Source organism: Babylonia areolata, chromosome 26 (assembly GCF_041734735.1).
Source record: "Babylonia areolata isolate BAREFJ2019XMU chromosome 26, ASM4173473v1, whole genome shotgun sequence".
Classification (NCBI taxonomy): Eukaryota; Metazoa; Mollusca; class Gastropoda; order Neogastropoda; family Buccinidae; genus Babylonia; species Babylonia areolata.
Genome location: NC_134901.1, coordinates 23,399,987 through 23,414,704, shown reverse-complemented (window position 1 = coordinate 23,414,704; position 14,718 = coordinate 23,399,987). Strand labels below are relative to the sequence as shown.

General features: G+C 45.0%; 1 protein-coding gene across 1 annotated transcript in view; it reads left to right on the top strand.

Moving 5' to 3' along the window:
- The first annotated feature begins 13,257 nt into the window (after positions 1-13,257).
- LOC143300689 (uncharacterized) overlaps positions 13,258-14,718 on the top strand; it is a 41,252-nt gene continuing 39,791 nt past the window's right edge. Inside the window, exon 1 of the mRNA XM_076614538.1 lies at positions 13,258-13,591. The gene's annotated coding sequence lies outside the window, so the exon portion shown is untranslated. The remainder of the gene's footprint in view (positions 13,592-14,718) is intronic.

Below are 14,718 nucleotides of genomic sequence, written 5' to 3'. Positions count from 1 at the left end.
CTTTTTCAATGAAGAATTTGAGATGTAAAGTCGTGGGAAACACGGAAATACGTTAAACGTTCGACAGACACAAAGATATTCATGTGAGTTGTTTGGATATCAGTGGAATGCGGATCTGGTGTGGCTAAGACTGTAGCATAGTTTCAACAGATCTGCGGTTCTTGACGGTGATCATAAAAATAAGAAATCATTGATGCAGTTTACATAATGCAATCGTCTAACTGCAGTAAATCATTTTCAATGTGGCAGAATGATAATGCCTCTTATCTGCTAGTACAGTGCCCGTCAGGGTTTGGGTTCCACTCCCGCTCTCGCCCACTCCCAAGTTGACTGGAAAATCAAACTGAGGGTCTGATCATTCAGATAAGACGATCAACCGAGGTCCCGCGTGCGGCACACACTTTGCGCACTGAAAAAGAACCCACGGCAACAAAAGGGTTGTCCTCTGGCAAAATTCTGTAGAAGAAATCGACGCTGACAGGAACATAAAAATATATCCATACGCTCAAGGCCTGACTAAGCGCGTTGGGTTATGCTGCTGGTCAGGTATCTGCCTGGCAGATGTAGTGTAGCGTATATGGTTTGTCCGAATGTAGTGACGCCTCCTTTAGAAACTGAAACTGTTAATACGATAGAAAACCCCAAAAGAGGAGATTTCCGAAAATCGATTTTGTGCGGAGTGTTACATTCTGTCAAAACTGGAAAGCTGTAATGAAATCAGGGCAACTTCGAAACTTTGACCCAGATTTATATAAGCCTCATGTGGTGAGAGAACACGCGTGCGATACGCTAATCGTAACTTTGACGAAAGAACTGGACTTTATACGTAAGTAGCCCAACCACGCCCTAACCCCCACCCGGCCCTCCCTCACCACAACCCGCATTTTCGGTTTCGTTTTTGTAGTTTTTAATTCAACAAGAATCACCTGTGAGCCATGAAGACTTTGCATAATGTTATTGTTGTTTTAATGTTCTAATATTGGACTATTAGGCGACACATTCAGTTTCATCTCTATTGAGTCATTCAGGGACAGTGCTTACGTAAACATGTTGTTATTTTTTGTCATGACGCTTTTTTACGTGTTAGAAAACGTCACTTACTTGGCGTTCGCTTCTGAGTCAGGGAATGTGTTGCACTCACAGATAATACTTTTTTTTTCCGAAGAATTACAGTCAAGGCGAAAAATTGGAATCAAGGCCCAATGCTTCATTAACTGGAAAACAACTTTTGTGAAGCACGAACAAGGACTGTGATCATAACGATTTGGCCCTGCGAACAGTAAGCAATCATTAGTAATGTAACTCATATGCTCGGCCCCATACAATTTGGTAAACGGATTTTATCGTCGGACAGCCAACTTTTGCTTCATAGAAACAGTTCCATTTCCAAGACGAAGTCAAAATGCCACAAACGTCCATAAGAGATGAATTTCGTCTCACCAAGAAGAATCAAGCCAGAGGTTCGTCCATAAGAGATGAAATTCATCTCGCCAAGAAGATTCAAGCCAGAGATTCTGTATCGAACGTCAGCATCACGGACTTAAGTGAATCCATCGTGAGCGGAGATGGTGATGGTAAGTATCAGCTGGTACAGCTTCTGTGATTCCGGGTACAACGTAAGAAAGTTTCCATGCTCAAAATCACGAGGAAGGTGGTGTGGAACTACTGAATTATAGGATTAAGTTCAATCTTTTGATTTTGAGTAATCTTCTATGAAATGGTTAAGTACTTGGAACAGTGATGGATTGGTCAACTGTACGACGAACCCTACGTGATAATTCTCCGCAGTAGCCTACAGAGCACTTGTTTACTGACTCAGGTGGAGCGGAAGTGCGTGTCCACGGATGCGAGTCCTATATATCATGCGGACCGGGATATTTACTAACCCCTCCTCATCACCTTGAGTGGTGGTCTGGGTGCTAGTCAATCTGATGAGACGCTAAATCGACGTCCTGTGTGCAGAATGCACTTTGCGCACGGCAAATGAAAGGTTGTCCCAGGCCAAAATTCAAAAGAAAATCCACTTTGTGAAACAAATTGATACATGTACATTGGCATTTGCATGCAGAAAAAAATGTATGGCGCTGCACTGTGGCGACGCGCTCTCCCTGAAAAGTACCACAACATTATATTGTACATGGGGATTTGTTTTTGAGCGGGTGGATGGACGATAATTTGATAAATTAATAAACGCTAATCATTGAGGGGAATATTTAGCTACCGCCAATTATGTCCTACAGTGGACTGCAGTCCGAAGTTGTACTCATTTGAATCCCTATGCTGATCACTGATAATCGACGAGAATGTAACTTTTCCCTTAAGCGCTCCTGTATCCAGACTCGATGTGCTGTGGTTCGTTTCAGGAAGACAGGCACCTTACACTTTCACCCACTACCTGACCCGACGTTCAAGTGACTGACCATTGATTCTTTGCGCTTGACCAACATCAGAACACAGTGTATAAAAACAGAACGTAGCATGCAGTTGAACACTGTTTATTACAATGTCATTAAATAAAACGTAAGTTTCATTTCATAGGTGTTTTACGTTTTATGGGTGTTATTTCGTCAGATAATTCAGGCTTTGGTTGACAAAGAGCTTGATTTTTCTGTGGTAGGCTTTCCACCAGAGTCCATTGCTCTCAAAGGAACGCATCCTGCCAAAAGCATCTCCGAGATTCTCGTAAAACCAGTGCACAGCATCACCACCACAGCTTTGCCAGACACCGACCAGACCAGTGGCAACAAGGTCTGTACGTGGATGAGTGGGTGCAGCCTGCAGGAGAGAAAGAAGGCCTTCAGTGGCAGGGCACGACACCAGGACCTCAACTCACTCCAGGCATGGAAAGTCAGCCGTGCCAGTCCACCACGACTGGATCGCCACTCTGTCGAGGAGCTCCACGGCAAAGAGTATGCAGCAAACGACACGCACTTCGCCACACTTGCACGTCCAATCGGCGTCCATGACACGGGCGATGACACCCCGGAGAAGGAACCGAGCGCCGAAATGATCGGTTATGCCACAATGCACGGGCCGTTCAATGGCCCGGAGAGTGGTGTGTATAGGGAGGAGGACGGCGCAGTGGCGAACGACGGTGAAGAGAGGAGTGGGGACGGGGTGTGGCTGTGGGACCGGTCCACAGTGATAGCTCTGGCCCTCTTCGTGGGGCTCAGGCTGTGGTACGAGGCCTGGTACGGCGACATAGGGCTCTTCCTCAACGGAATGGGTGACCCTGGTGTTGATCTCTAGTGGGCTGCCGAAGCATGCTGCCACCTATCAGGCTGCCCAAGGCACGGCAGGGGAGCGGTATCGGTTAGTCGGTACTTTTATGTGGCTGTTCAGCGTGTCCGTTCTTCGCTTCGTGCTGATCAACGTGTCTGTGTGTGTGTGTGTGTGTGTGTGTGGCGGACGGTGGGGAATAAAGGGAGGGGATGGGGTTGAGGGGGGAAAGAAATGGAGGAGAGTGGAGCGAAAGAGGCGGTTAAATGAGGGGATTAATGTTTAGCCGTTAAAGAAAAACGAAGTAACAGTTAATAAACAAAACCACGCAAGCTTTCGATTCAGACTGAAAAAAACACAAACAATAAACGATTCAAAAAAACAAAACAAAAAAGCAACAGCTTAGCTTGAGAAAAGGTGAAGAGAGAACGTGACTTGAACCTCCATGGGGAATGTGGGAAGAGGAGGGAGATGCTAGGGAGGGGAGGGGGGGAGAGACGGGGAAATAACCAGAAATTGCACGGGGCTTATTCGCGACTGAAGGGTTAGTGTGGGAAAACATTTCGGACTGATTGTCTTGAAGATAGGTTACAGTAACCATGTCCTTATGAGCAATGAAATGTCACGGATAATGGTGTTCTGCTGGAACCTATATTTGGACCGCTGCTCATGGATTGACAGCAAGATACAGGGCAAAGCCATCCTGGTACATGATATCTAGCAGTAAGAGTAGACTTTTTAGATAACTGAAGTTTCGACATCTACAGAGCCTTGAGAATTGAAGAAAATTGAGTCGCATCTGACTTTAAAAACAAGGTGTCAGTGTAAGGGAGTGGAGTGATGGCCTAGAGGTAACGCGTCCGCCTAGGAAGCGAGAGAGAATCTGAGAGCGCTGGTTCGAATCACGGCTCAGCCGCCGATATTTTCTCCCCCTCCACAAGACCTTGAGTGGGGGTCTGGACGCTAGTCATGCGGATGAGACGATAAACCGAGGTCCCGTGTGCAGCATGCACTTAGCGCACGTAAAAGAACCCACGACAACGAAAGGGTTGTTCCTGGCAAAATTCTGCAGAAGAATCCACTTCGATAGGAAAAACAAATAAAAGTGCACGCAGGAAAACAAATACAGAAGAATGGGTGGCGCTGTAGTGTAGCGACGCACTCTCCCTGGGGAGATCAGCCCGAATTTCACACAGAGAAATCTGTTGTGATAAAAAGAAATACAAATACAAAAAACAGGCATTCGATCCGATTGTTAACTCTTGTCAGTGTGTGTGTGTGTGTGTGTGTATGTATGTTTGCGCATGCGCGCGCGCGTGTGTGTGTGCGTGTGCGTCTGTTACTCAGTAGCGGTAATTACCCATTATTATTATTGTGTATGTGGGTATGTTCCACGTTGAAAGAAACAACCAAAGCACCAGGACTAGTTCTACTTAAGTCTGCCTCGCTGTGCACGTTGTTCAAAAGTTATCAGATACTGGGCAGAGCATATCTGAAGTGTTGCAGAAGTTTGTGGATTTTCTTCCCCCGCCACCTCCCACCTCTCTTTCTCTGTCTGTCTGTCTTTCTATCTACCTATCTGTCGATATCTGTTTTTCTATCTACCTATCTGTCGATATCTGTCTACCTAACCCTCTTTCCTTGTTAGAGAAATATGTATATTTGGTTTAGATTTTTCCTTCAATTTTCACTCGATTTGTTTTTCACTTTTAAGATGCTAATTTCATCAAGTACACTGGGGGGGTTTCTTCTGTTTTTCTTTTCTTTTTTTTCTTCCTTCATTTTTTTTCTCTCCCTCTCCTCCTCCATCTCCTTCGTTTTTGTGTTCTGTTCTCAATGCTTTTATATGAGGGCATGGTGAAAAGAAACTTGTTGCTCATCCTTTACCCTCAATAAAGCATTCGAGCTATAGAGTTCGAGTTCGAGTTCCATTTCAATTGCTCTCTCTCTCTCTCTCTCTCTCTCTCTCTCTCTCTCTTCCATTTTTCTCATTCCTCTCTTTCTCTGTCTGTTTCTGTTTGTCTGTCTTGTCTCTCTTCCCCTATCACTTTCTTTCCTTCCCCTCGTTCTGTTCGGCTGTATCTGTGTGTGTGTGTGTGTGTGTGTGTGTGTGTGTGACATTACATAGAAACCAATACGAACATAACGTAAAATGGAGAAAAAAAACCACACCCTGCCATGGTAAAATGCGCAAAGTGTGAGCTACGAAGAAGGGCCGGATGACGGTTTAATCAATACCCACGACGAAGAAGAACATGGCAGAGTTCAGTCAATCATACACGCGCGGGGGGGGGGGGGAGGGGGGGGGGATACAGAAAACGTCATCTCCATTTCCTCCAGGGAAAACACAAAACGAAATCAAACCCTTTTCAACAACGGGTTTCTCCTCTGACGACTGGCCTTCATACTGGACGCGCACTGCCAGGGATGAAACAAAAAACCAAATAACATTTCGTTTACACCAGCCTGCTGCGTCTCCATTTTCAAAACGAGGACACTGCTTTTGTTGCTCGGTTATCTCTTCTTCTTCATCCGTGTGGTGCAACTTCCGCATTATCGAGTTTGAAATGTTTAACTGAAGCACTTTTTTTTTTTTTTTTTTTTTTTTTAAGTGTCTGTCAGGTTTACTATTCATTTCTTTGACTGAATAACAATGGTCTAACACCAAGACGAGCAAACTAAACGCCGAAGGCTTTGGGCGGTCGCAGGGGAAATGTGTTCACACAGGCCTATGTTCCCACAATTGGGGGAGGGAGGGAGGGAGGGGGCAGGCCTATGTTTCCCCAGATCTATGTTCCCCCACATCTACATTCCCCTAGGCTTATGTTCCCCAACGTCAATGAATATTAGGGTAGTTGTCAGCGGTGGTCATTAGTGAACAGTGGTTAAAACCGATGAAAACCGAAGTACAAGCCTGAACCGGACTATAAATGGCGGGCGATTTGAATCAAGCCAGTTTCTCACCAGAGTCTGACACTGTGACGTCGGTGAAGGTTTATTCAAAATAAAAGCCTAATAAAGCTACGGTTTGGCTTCATTTATGGCAGAGAGCGAGATTTGCCTAGCAGCTTCCAATCTAGACCTGAATTGACTTTGGAAAGTACAAAATGTGTCAGCTACACGTAATACAAAATTTGAATGCAGAGAAAAGGGGCGGAGCTAGAGCCGTTTGTGTTTGCGCTAGACGTGTCTGTCAGATAAAAATAGCACCAGCACGTGGTACTGTCCGGTGAGAATTGGAAAGCATGCAGACAGCCCCTCGACGTTGGCAACCGTAAACGACCACATTGTTTGTAAAACATGCAAACGGAGAGAAATATGACGATCTACTAACCTTTCTTGGACTGGAATGATCACATAAACAGCCGGCGAGTGACCTCCACAAAAACTGTGATTGACGCTCGTAACCCCCGGCGCCAGTCTGAAGTGAGAGTGCTGGAGAGGAAGCAGTTTCGGTTTTGGGAGCAGGTGTGGCAGGAGTACACGGATATCTTTCTCCGCTAACAGTGAGTCGGTCTTTGTTTTGCTTTCACCTCCCGCATGTTTACATTTCTACCGGACACGTGCTCGCGCTTTTTATAGATAAACTCCGCCCCTTTCCCTTTTATGGATAGGCTCTAGTGCGCATGCGCAACCGAAACCTTGCTCTCGGGAGTTAAGACTTTAAGGCATTAGACGGTAGCACACTCAATGAAGAAATATGTTAACGCAAGCTGCACACTTTTGGGTAGTGGTCAGCGCTGGTCAGCTTAAATATTCAAACTTGGTCAAGAAGCCTTACTATTGTAAAATTATAAAATGCTACATTCTGAAAACTTTTCAGTTGTAGTCAACATTAGGCAGTAATGGCCAACAACAGTGGTTTGGCCAGACCATGCGAAGAAGTCCTAAAACTGCATAATCATTACAAACTAATACGAACAGCTAAACAGTGGTCATTTAGCGATCAAAAACCTGCCAATAATGTACAAATGTCTCAAAACAATGTAATATGATCACTTTTGCGTCGTGGTCAGCAGTGGCGAGTCGTGGTCATCAATGGCCAGCAGTAGTCAACAGTGGTCAGCTAATGGTCACTCGACATCCTAGTACTGTATTAACATCACAAAGAAATGCAAGCAGAATATTGTTAGTGGTAAGGCACTGAGAGATCAAACAACCACCAAGACATTTTACAATGCACACCTGGCTGCAAGAACATTTGGAATAACACTATAGCTTGGGGAACATAGGGCTGACGCCCTTTCGGTTCGCTAATTGCAGCAGCTTTTGTGGGAAGTTTCGACGCTGTCATGATCAAACAAGACTTGTCATCAACAATGAACTGTGCGTCGTGACAAAGATTGGCATCGCATCAACCTGGCGGTGTGTGTGTTGTGGGTGTTGGTGTGGGGAGGGGGCGGGGTGGGGTGGGCGTGTGTATGTGTGTCAGTGCGTTTGTGTGTGTGTGTGTGTGTGTGACAGAGAGAGAGAGAGATGGAAGGGGAGGGACAAATAAGCGGACAGAGCTGAGACAGAAAAACAGAACAAGTTGACTGGACGAGAGCTGGAGAACCTGTTTGCTGTCAGCCTCTCTCTCTCTCTCTCTCTCTCTCAGTCTCTCTCTCTCATGCCCACATAACTAACGCATGGCGTAATTCAACAGCCGTATCACAAGCTGCCAATGAATTACATATCACAATTATTGCCATAAAATAGTGAAACACTTTGACTTCAATAATAAATGGCCGTCTGAGGTGTGTGTGAGTGTGTGTGTGTGTTAATGTGCGTGTCTGTGCATGTCTCTGTATGTATGCCAGTGTGTGTATGTGTGTGTGTGTGTGTGTGTGTGTGTGCGTGCGTGCCTGTACTGATGTGTGTGTGCGCGTGCGCGCGCGTGTGTGTGTGTGTCTTTCTGTCTGTCTGTAAGCTGGGGCGCACACGGAAGTGTGTGTGTGTGTGTTAGCGTGCATGTCTGAGAGCCGTTGAACCCGTAAAGTCAAAACTCCGACCAACACTTTAATTCAAACTCAGATAGCCTCACTGAGCTGCCACATCAAGTCGACATTTGCAATGGAGTTGAGTGCGCCGCCCGAAGAACCTTTCCCTTCGAAAGTGGAGGCCTGGATATACAGGCTTCACTAAAGGTTAAGAAAGCAGATCATTTTTCATATAAGGTAAAGAAATTTGATTTTATTCAAATTGCGAAGGTTATGGTTTTCCACTTGTCTCTCATTGTACAGGCATTCACAACCGGTGTTGTTTCTGGCACACGTTCATGATAAACAGTTTGAAAATCGATGTTATTGCAACAACAACGAAAAAAGAAAGATATGCAAGAGTTAATAAACGACAGCTGTGAATTTTCATGGCGAAAAATTGCAAGAAATACCTCAGGTTGGGACGTGGGCTCATCATTACATTGGCTGCATACATCTCTTTGTTAACAGGCGCTTGTCACACCCCTGCTCAAGAAACCTGGTTTTGAAAAAGAAATCCTAATAAACTACATACCTATTTCAAATTTACCCCTTCTGTTAAAATTACTAGAAAGAGTCGTTCTTTGTCAACTCATCAGTCATTTGTCATCCAATGACCTCCTTGAGGTGTTTCAGTCCCCATGCAGACAAAATCACAGTACAAAGACAGCCCTCTTACACATAACCAGCACATTATTGTTCTGCGCAGCCAGCAGGGATATCTCATTTTTGTGTCTGCTCTATGTCTCTGCACAACAGATGGTGATATTCTTCTCAACTGTCTTCATCATATCTTTGGAATCTTTGGCACAACTCTCAATTGGTTTAAATCTTACCTCTCCAATTGCAACCAAAGGGTTATCATTTCCAGTTCTCATTCTGAGTCCAGTCCTCTTTCTGTTAGATGGTGTTCTCCAAGGTTCAGTTCTTGGTCCGTTATCATTCAGTCTATACACTCAACCACTGTCCCATATGATAGACAACATCGATGTGCTTTTCACAAGTTTGCAGATGACATGCAACTCACTAAAGCTTCTTCCCTAAATTCTTTTCCTGTCCTCCGCAAAAACATAGAGACCTGCATTGTTGCTGTGAAGGAGTGGATGCTGACAAATAAGCTTGAACTTAATGACGTCAGGACGGAAGCCGTACTTTAGTAGTTTCTAAGTAGACCACTTAATCTTATTTCAGACCAGACTGTCTGCTATGCTGATATCAACTGTCACAAAAGGATCATGTAACCCCACTTTTACGTCAACTTCATTGGTTCAGTAAAATTCAGTACAAAACTGTCATATTGGCACTTTGAAGGATCTCTCCCATCTTACTTATCTTCTGTCCTTTATACTAACAACCATTCTCGTTCTCTGAGGTCTTCTATTGAAAAGCTCATCGAGCTCCAAAACCTCTTCAAAGACATTTGGCCAAAGGGCCTTTCAGTATCGAGCACCTTCTGTCTGGAATTCTCTTCCTCTGGGTCTCTGTGACCAAACAGCGCTCACGGTCCTCTCTCAAAGCAAACTTGAAAACACACCTGTTCAAACAGGTTTTTGTGTGTAATGAAGCATAGCTAATTGTCTGCATTATTTGTGTGTGTTTGTGTGTGTGTGTGTGTTTGTGTGTGATTATTCGTATCTGCAATTTGTAGTATTGTCCTGGTGTACAGATACACATAATTATATGTTGTTTTTTCACGTGCAGAGGTATGTTATTTTGCACTGTAGTATATGCATTGTTTTATGTGAGGCACTCAGAGCCCATTATATGGTGAGTTTGCGCCATAAAAGTACTATTATCATCATCATCATGATTACTTATTATTGTTATTATCATTACCATAATTTATCATTATCATTATTATCGCTGGTTACCGAAATTTCAACATCATTCCACAGTGCTCTCAAGAAGAAAACTGTACAGGTTTCCATGTAATCCTTAACTTTTCGTGACTCCTGTACATGTACAGGCTCTTTGGCCGCACTGCCGGTCAACACCTTCACTTCTCGCGCGTGCGCGCGTGCACAGTTAAACCTTCAGTTGTGAGCGCCGGCGGACCGTACTGCTTTCCCATTTTCAGCAAGAGTACGTACTGGCTGGTCGCGGTCACGGAGGCTGTTGTTCGCGTGAATGTCTGCACGTAGGCTGTCTGCGGCGTGTGTTTTACGTCACGGCGTGACGTTGTAGTGTGGGCTGTTTCAATATTGAACGAGGTCACTTCGATCAAACTAATAGTAAAGACTGCAGCCTTGGAGTTTGACTTCACGAGGTTCTTTGCAAGGAGTCCCATCTTTTCAACCTTAAGTCATTTATGGGTTGAAATTTTGTTTTGATTCATCAGATCCGTTTAACTGTTTGGTTTCATATATTTCCGCAGTGTTTTGCAGTGTGATTTCAGCAGACGACTGAAAAAGGGTGGACGTTTCAGAGTTGATTCCGTTTGGGGGTCAGTTAAGGGCACTGACCCGGGCGCTAGGCCTTTTCTCCCGGTTACTTTAAGGGTGCAACCGCACTAAAATGGTACTTAGGAATGAATACTGAAATAGCTAGAAATATCTTAGAAAATTCATCATTTGTAAATCGATGTGAACTGTTTGTCTCTGATTTTACTTGTATTTTGATATATTCACACACACACACACACACACACACACACACACACACACAAACACACAAGCGCACACACACACACACACACACACACACACACACACACACACACACACAACACACACATTCACCTCATCACACTATGTGAAAAGAAAAAGGCGGGGAGAGTCAAAATCTTTGACGAAGGTTTTTCAGCCGCGATCTTTAGCAACCTTTCTCCCCACAATTAAGGGTCAGTAGGCTACCCATACACATTGAGGCACCCCCGAAAACGGAGTAGGGCTGCCTTCGTTGCAGGGGACGATGAGGGGGGGGGGGGGATTAAAAAACGGGAAGGCACATCGTTGCAAAAGCCGCCTCGTAGGGCCTACATTACAGATCAGAACGAGGGAGATGCACACAGAAGAAAAGAATAAGGCAACCCTCCGGACATGACTGACTTACTGAGTCGCCATGTCACTTCATTCTCTCGGGGCTGTCATCCCGATTTGCCTATTCCCGATTAGCCTCTGTGGGTGTGTGTGGGTGTGCATGCGCGCATGTCATTTAAAATAACATATACCCTTTTTTGTTGTTGGATGTTTTCATTTGTAAATATTGTTGTGCAATACCCTTTTGTCTTAACATGTGTATGTGTGTGTGCGGAGGGTTGGGGGGGGGGTTAGTCTGTCGTCAGCTATTGGGAATTCTTATTTGACTAGTTTTAATCTCTTCTTATGTTGCGCATGATGATTTCATGCTAAGTGTTTACAACGAGCCTGTGATTGCACAACTTAATTTCCATGTGGATTAATAAAGTGTTTTTGATTTGATTTGATTTGATTGATTATTCCTGATTTGCCAATCCCCAATTCGCCCATTCCTCTTTTCCGGCCTTCATCCACGAGACTACCAACATCAGTATGCTGATGAAAATTGTTGTGTTGTGGGAGGTTGCTGTTGGGCGCAATTCAGCTGAGACGGCTACCGAGGGATGTGCTATTAACTAAAGGGCCCCCTTCTTTTTCAGACAAGCACACACACACTCACACACACACACACACACACACACACACACTGGCACACACACACACACACACACACACACACACACGGAGACTGAAGGAGAGAGACATATATACGCACATAATATGCACACACGTAGTATGTGTGTGTGTGTGTGTGTGTGTGCAGTGTGTTAGAAAATAAAAATACCACTGCCGTCTTTGGACGTAGAGAGAGGGATTGTGTATGTGTGCCGGTGCATGTGTGTGTGCCACAGTGTGTGTGTGTGAGTGTGTGTGTGTGTGTGTGTGTGTGTTATCCAACAAAAATCTCACTTGTCTTCACTGGAGTGTGTGTGCGTATGTGTGTGTGTGTGTGTGTGTATGCGTGCGTGCGTGCGCGCACGTGTGTGTGTGTGTGTGTGTGTGTGTGTGTGACGGTTATCATAGAGAATTACAGAGATCTCAGTCAAATGGGAACTCAGTGGCAAATCGCACCTCCTTCGTCACACAGACTTCAGGCCGGCAAACAATCAAGGAACTGTCCTGTTCTGTCAATAACGGATCTATCCCGTGTCTCGTTCCGCTGCCACGTAAATACTTGTCTTAAGTTCTCATTGCCAGTTCACGTCATCATTGGGGATCTTCCGGCCACTGACATGTAAATGTATCTATTTATAAGTACGTGTCTTCCGCCGGGGGTCCTTTGCCACGTGACCGGAGTTTGCCAATGCATGGCGGTGGTGTCCGAGTGACGTAAATAGCTTTCTCGGGAACTATCCAGGCTATAAATAGAAAGCATCTGTCATCCAGTCCCGACTGTCCGTGTGCAGATTCCTGCAAGGTTCGTGTCTGCATTTGGTTTGCCGGTAACAGTACATTCCTAAGGGTTGTATCTTTGGAACGTAGTATATAATACTATAGTATGATGATGTGAAGTGTTCACGATACATTTCACTGTATATGATACTTATTAAATTTTTGTATGATAGTTTGATACACACACGCATACACACACCCACCCACCCACCCACACACACACACACACACACACACACGCCAGCCGACGCACTTGCCGGATTCACACGCTATACATACACGTAACATACACATACGTTCGCAAACTGGCACACACCGTGACATTCTCTCTCTCTGTGATGACACTGATAAACAGCCCATCCTGCTCCTTCCCTCATCCCACCAAAACCGCTCCCATTCACATGTACATACACTCCTCCACAAAACACTCAAATCTACTCTATTGTCTGAATATGGCCAACGGACACACGCCGGGAAAAAAAAAACAAAAAAAAACCCAACTCACCCCCACAAAAAAACAACAACACACACACCTAAAAATAGCCAACACACGCACAGTGCACGTGCTGAAGTGATGACGAAATGAAACCAGGCCACGCCTATTTTTGTGACGCAGCGCGGCGCATACCACCACCACGACGCGGAGATCCGTAACCTGAATGAAGCAACCTCGTTCCAAGCATTACAGCAAGCAAGCCTTTCCTGGCTAGCTAAACCAGTTAGTTGCCGGTTCAGGCTTCAAACCAACAATGTGAACGCAAGTGTCAGTGGTGTCGGCTTCGGGTGCTGTTTCAAGAATCTTTATCAATGGTAAATGCTACACAGTCGAGAGAGGTGAAAACAAAATCAACGTGTTGGTTGTATCAGTGATATTTCTCCATTCACTAAAACCGCCAGTGTGTTACTTTTGTGCCTGAAGGGAGTTTGAGACAAACAAGCAAACAATTTCTACCGTGTGCTTTGTGAAAGACAACGGTACCAGGCAAACGAAGTGTTTTTAAGCAAGTGAGTTCATTAATTTCTTTTGCTTTTACCTTGTGTTATTTTTCAGTATTTATTTGATGATTTTTCAGAATTTATTTGTATATTAGTATTATGCGGTCGTGTGAGTTGGTGGTTGTGTAGAGGTCATGTTTAAGTAAGTACACTTAATGAATGGCGGCCCACAAGACAAATAGTTCGATTCTCCACTGGTACAACCACTGCCGGAGTGTGTGTGTGTGTGTGTGTGTGTGTGTGTGTGTGTGTGTGTGTTTATAATAAGTTACTCTCTCCCTCTCTCTCAGTGGTGTGTGTGTGCGTGTGTCAGTGTGTGTGTGTGTGTGCGTGTGCGTGAGTGTGTGTGTGTTTGTGCCGGTGTGTGTGTGTGTTGCTTAGTAGCGGTAATTACCCATTATCAGTGCTCAAGACAGCCGATATACCCGATAATGGACAGGAAGTGGGAAATGACTGTCAGAAACGCGTTTTGCCTCTGTAGGCTTTCACTGATAATGTGTGTGTGTGTGTGTGTGCGTGTGTGTGTGCGTGTGTGTGTGTGTGTGTGTGTGTGTGTGTGTGTGTGTGTGTTCTTTGTATCAACACCACCACAACAACACAGCAGCGAACAGATAAATCCTGCAGAATTCAAACTTACGGTCAGGAAAAAATGGTACAAGTAAACTTAATTCAGTTTCTTTAAACCCCACCCCCTCTGTGTGTGTGTGTGTGTGTGTGTGTGTGTGTGTGTGTGTGTGCGTGTGTGTGTGTGTGTGTGTCTCACTCTCTCGTTCGCTCACGATTCCCTCTATCTGACCGGATACAATCTCTTTCTGCCAGACCTGACGCAATATCTACGTCTATCTCTGTCTCTGTCTCTCAAATTCTCTGACTCTGTATCTCTCTGTCTCTGTCTTTCTGTGTCTGTCTCTCCGTTTCTGCCTGTCCGTCTATTTCTGTCTGTCTGTCTGTCTGCCCCCCACCCACCCCCCACCCCCTACCTCTGTCTCTGTCTCTCTCTCTCTCTCTCTCTCTCTGACGAAATATCGGCAAGTATTGAGGATGCCGAGTCAATTGTCTTTCTGTGTGTCTGTCTGTGTCTCTCAGTGTCTCTTTCTGTCTTTCTCTGTGTATTTGCGCGCGCGCGTGTGTATGTG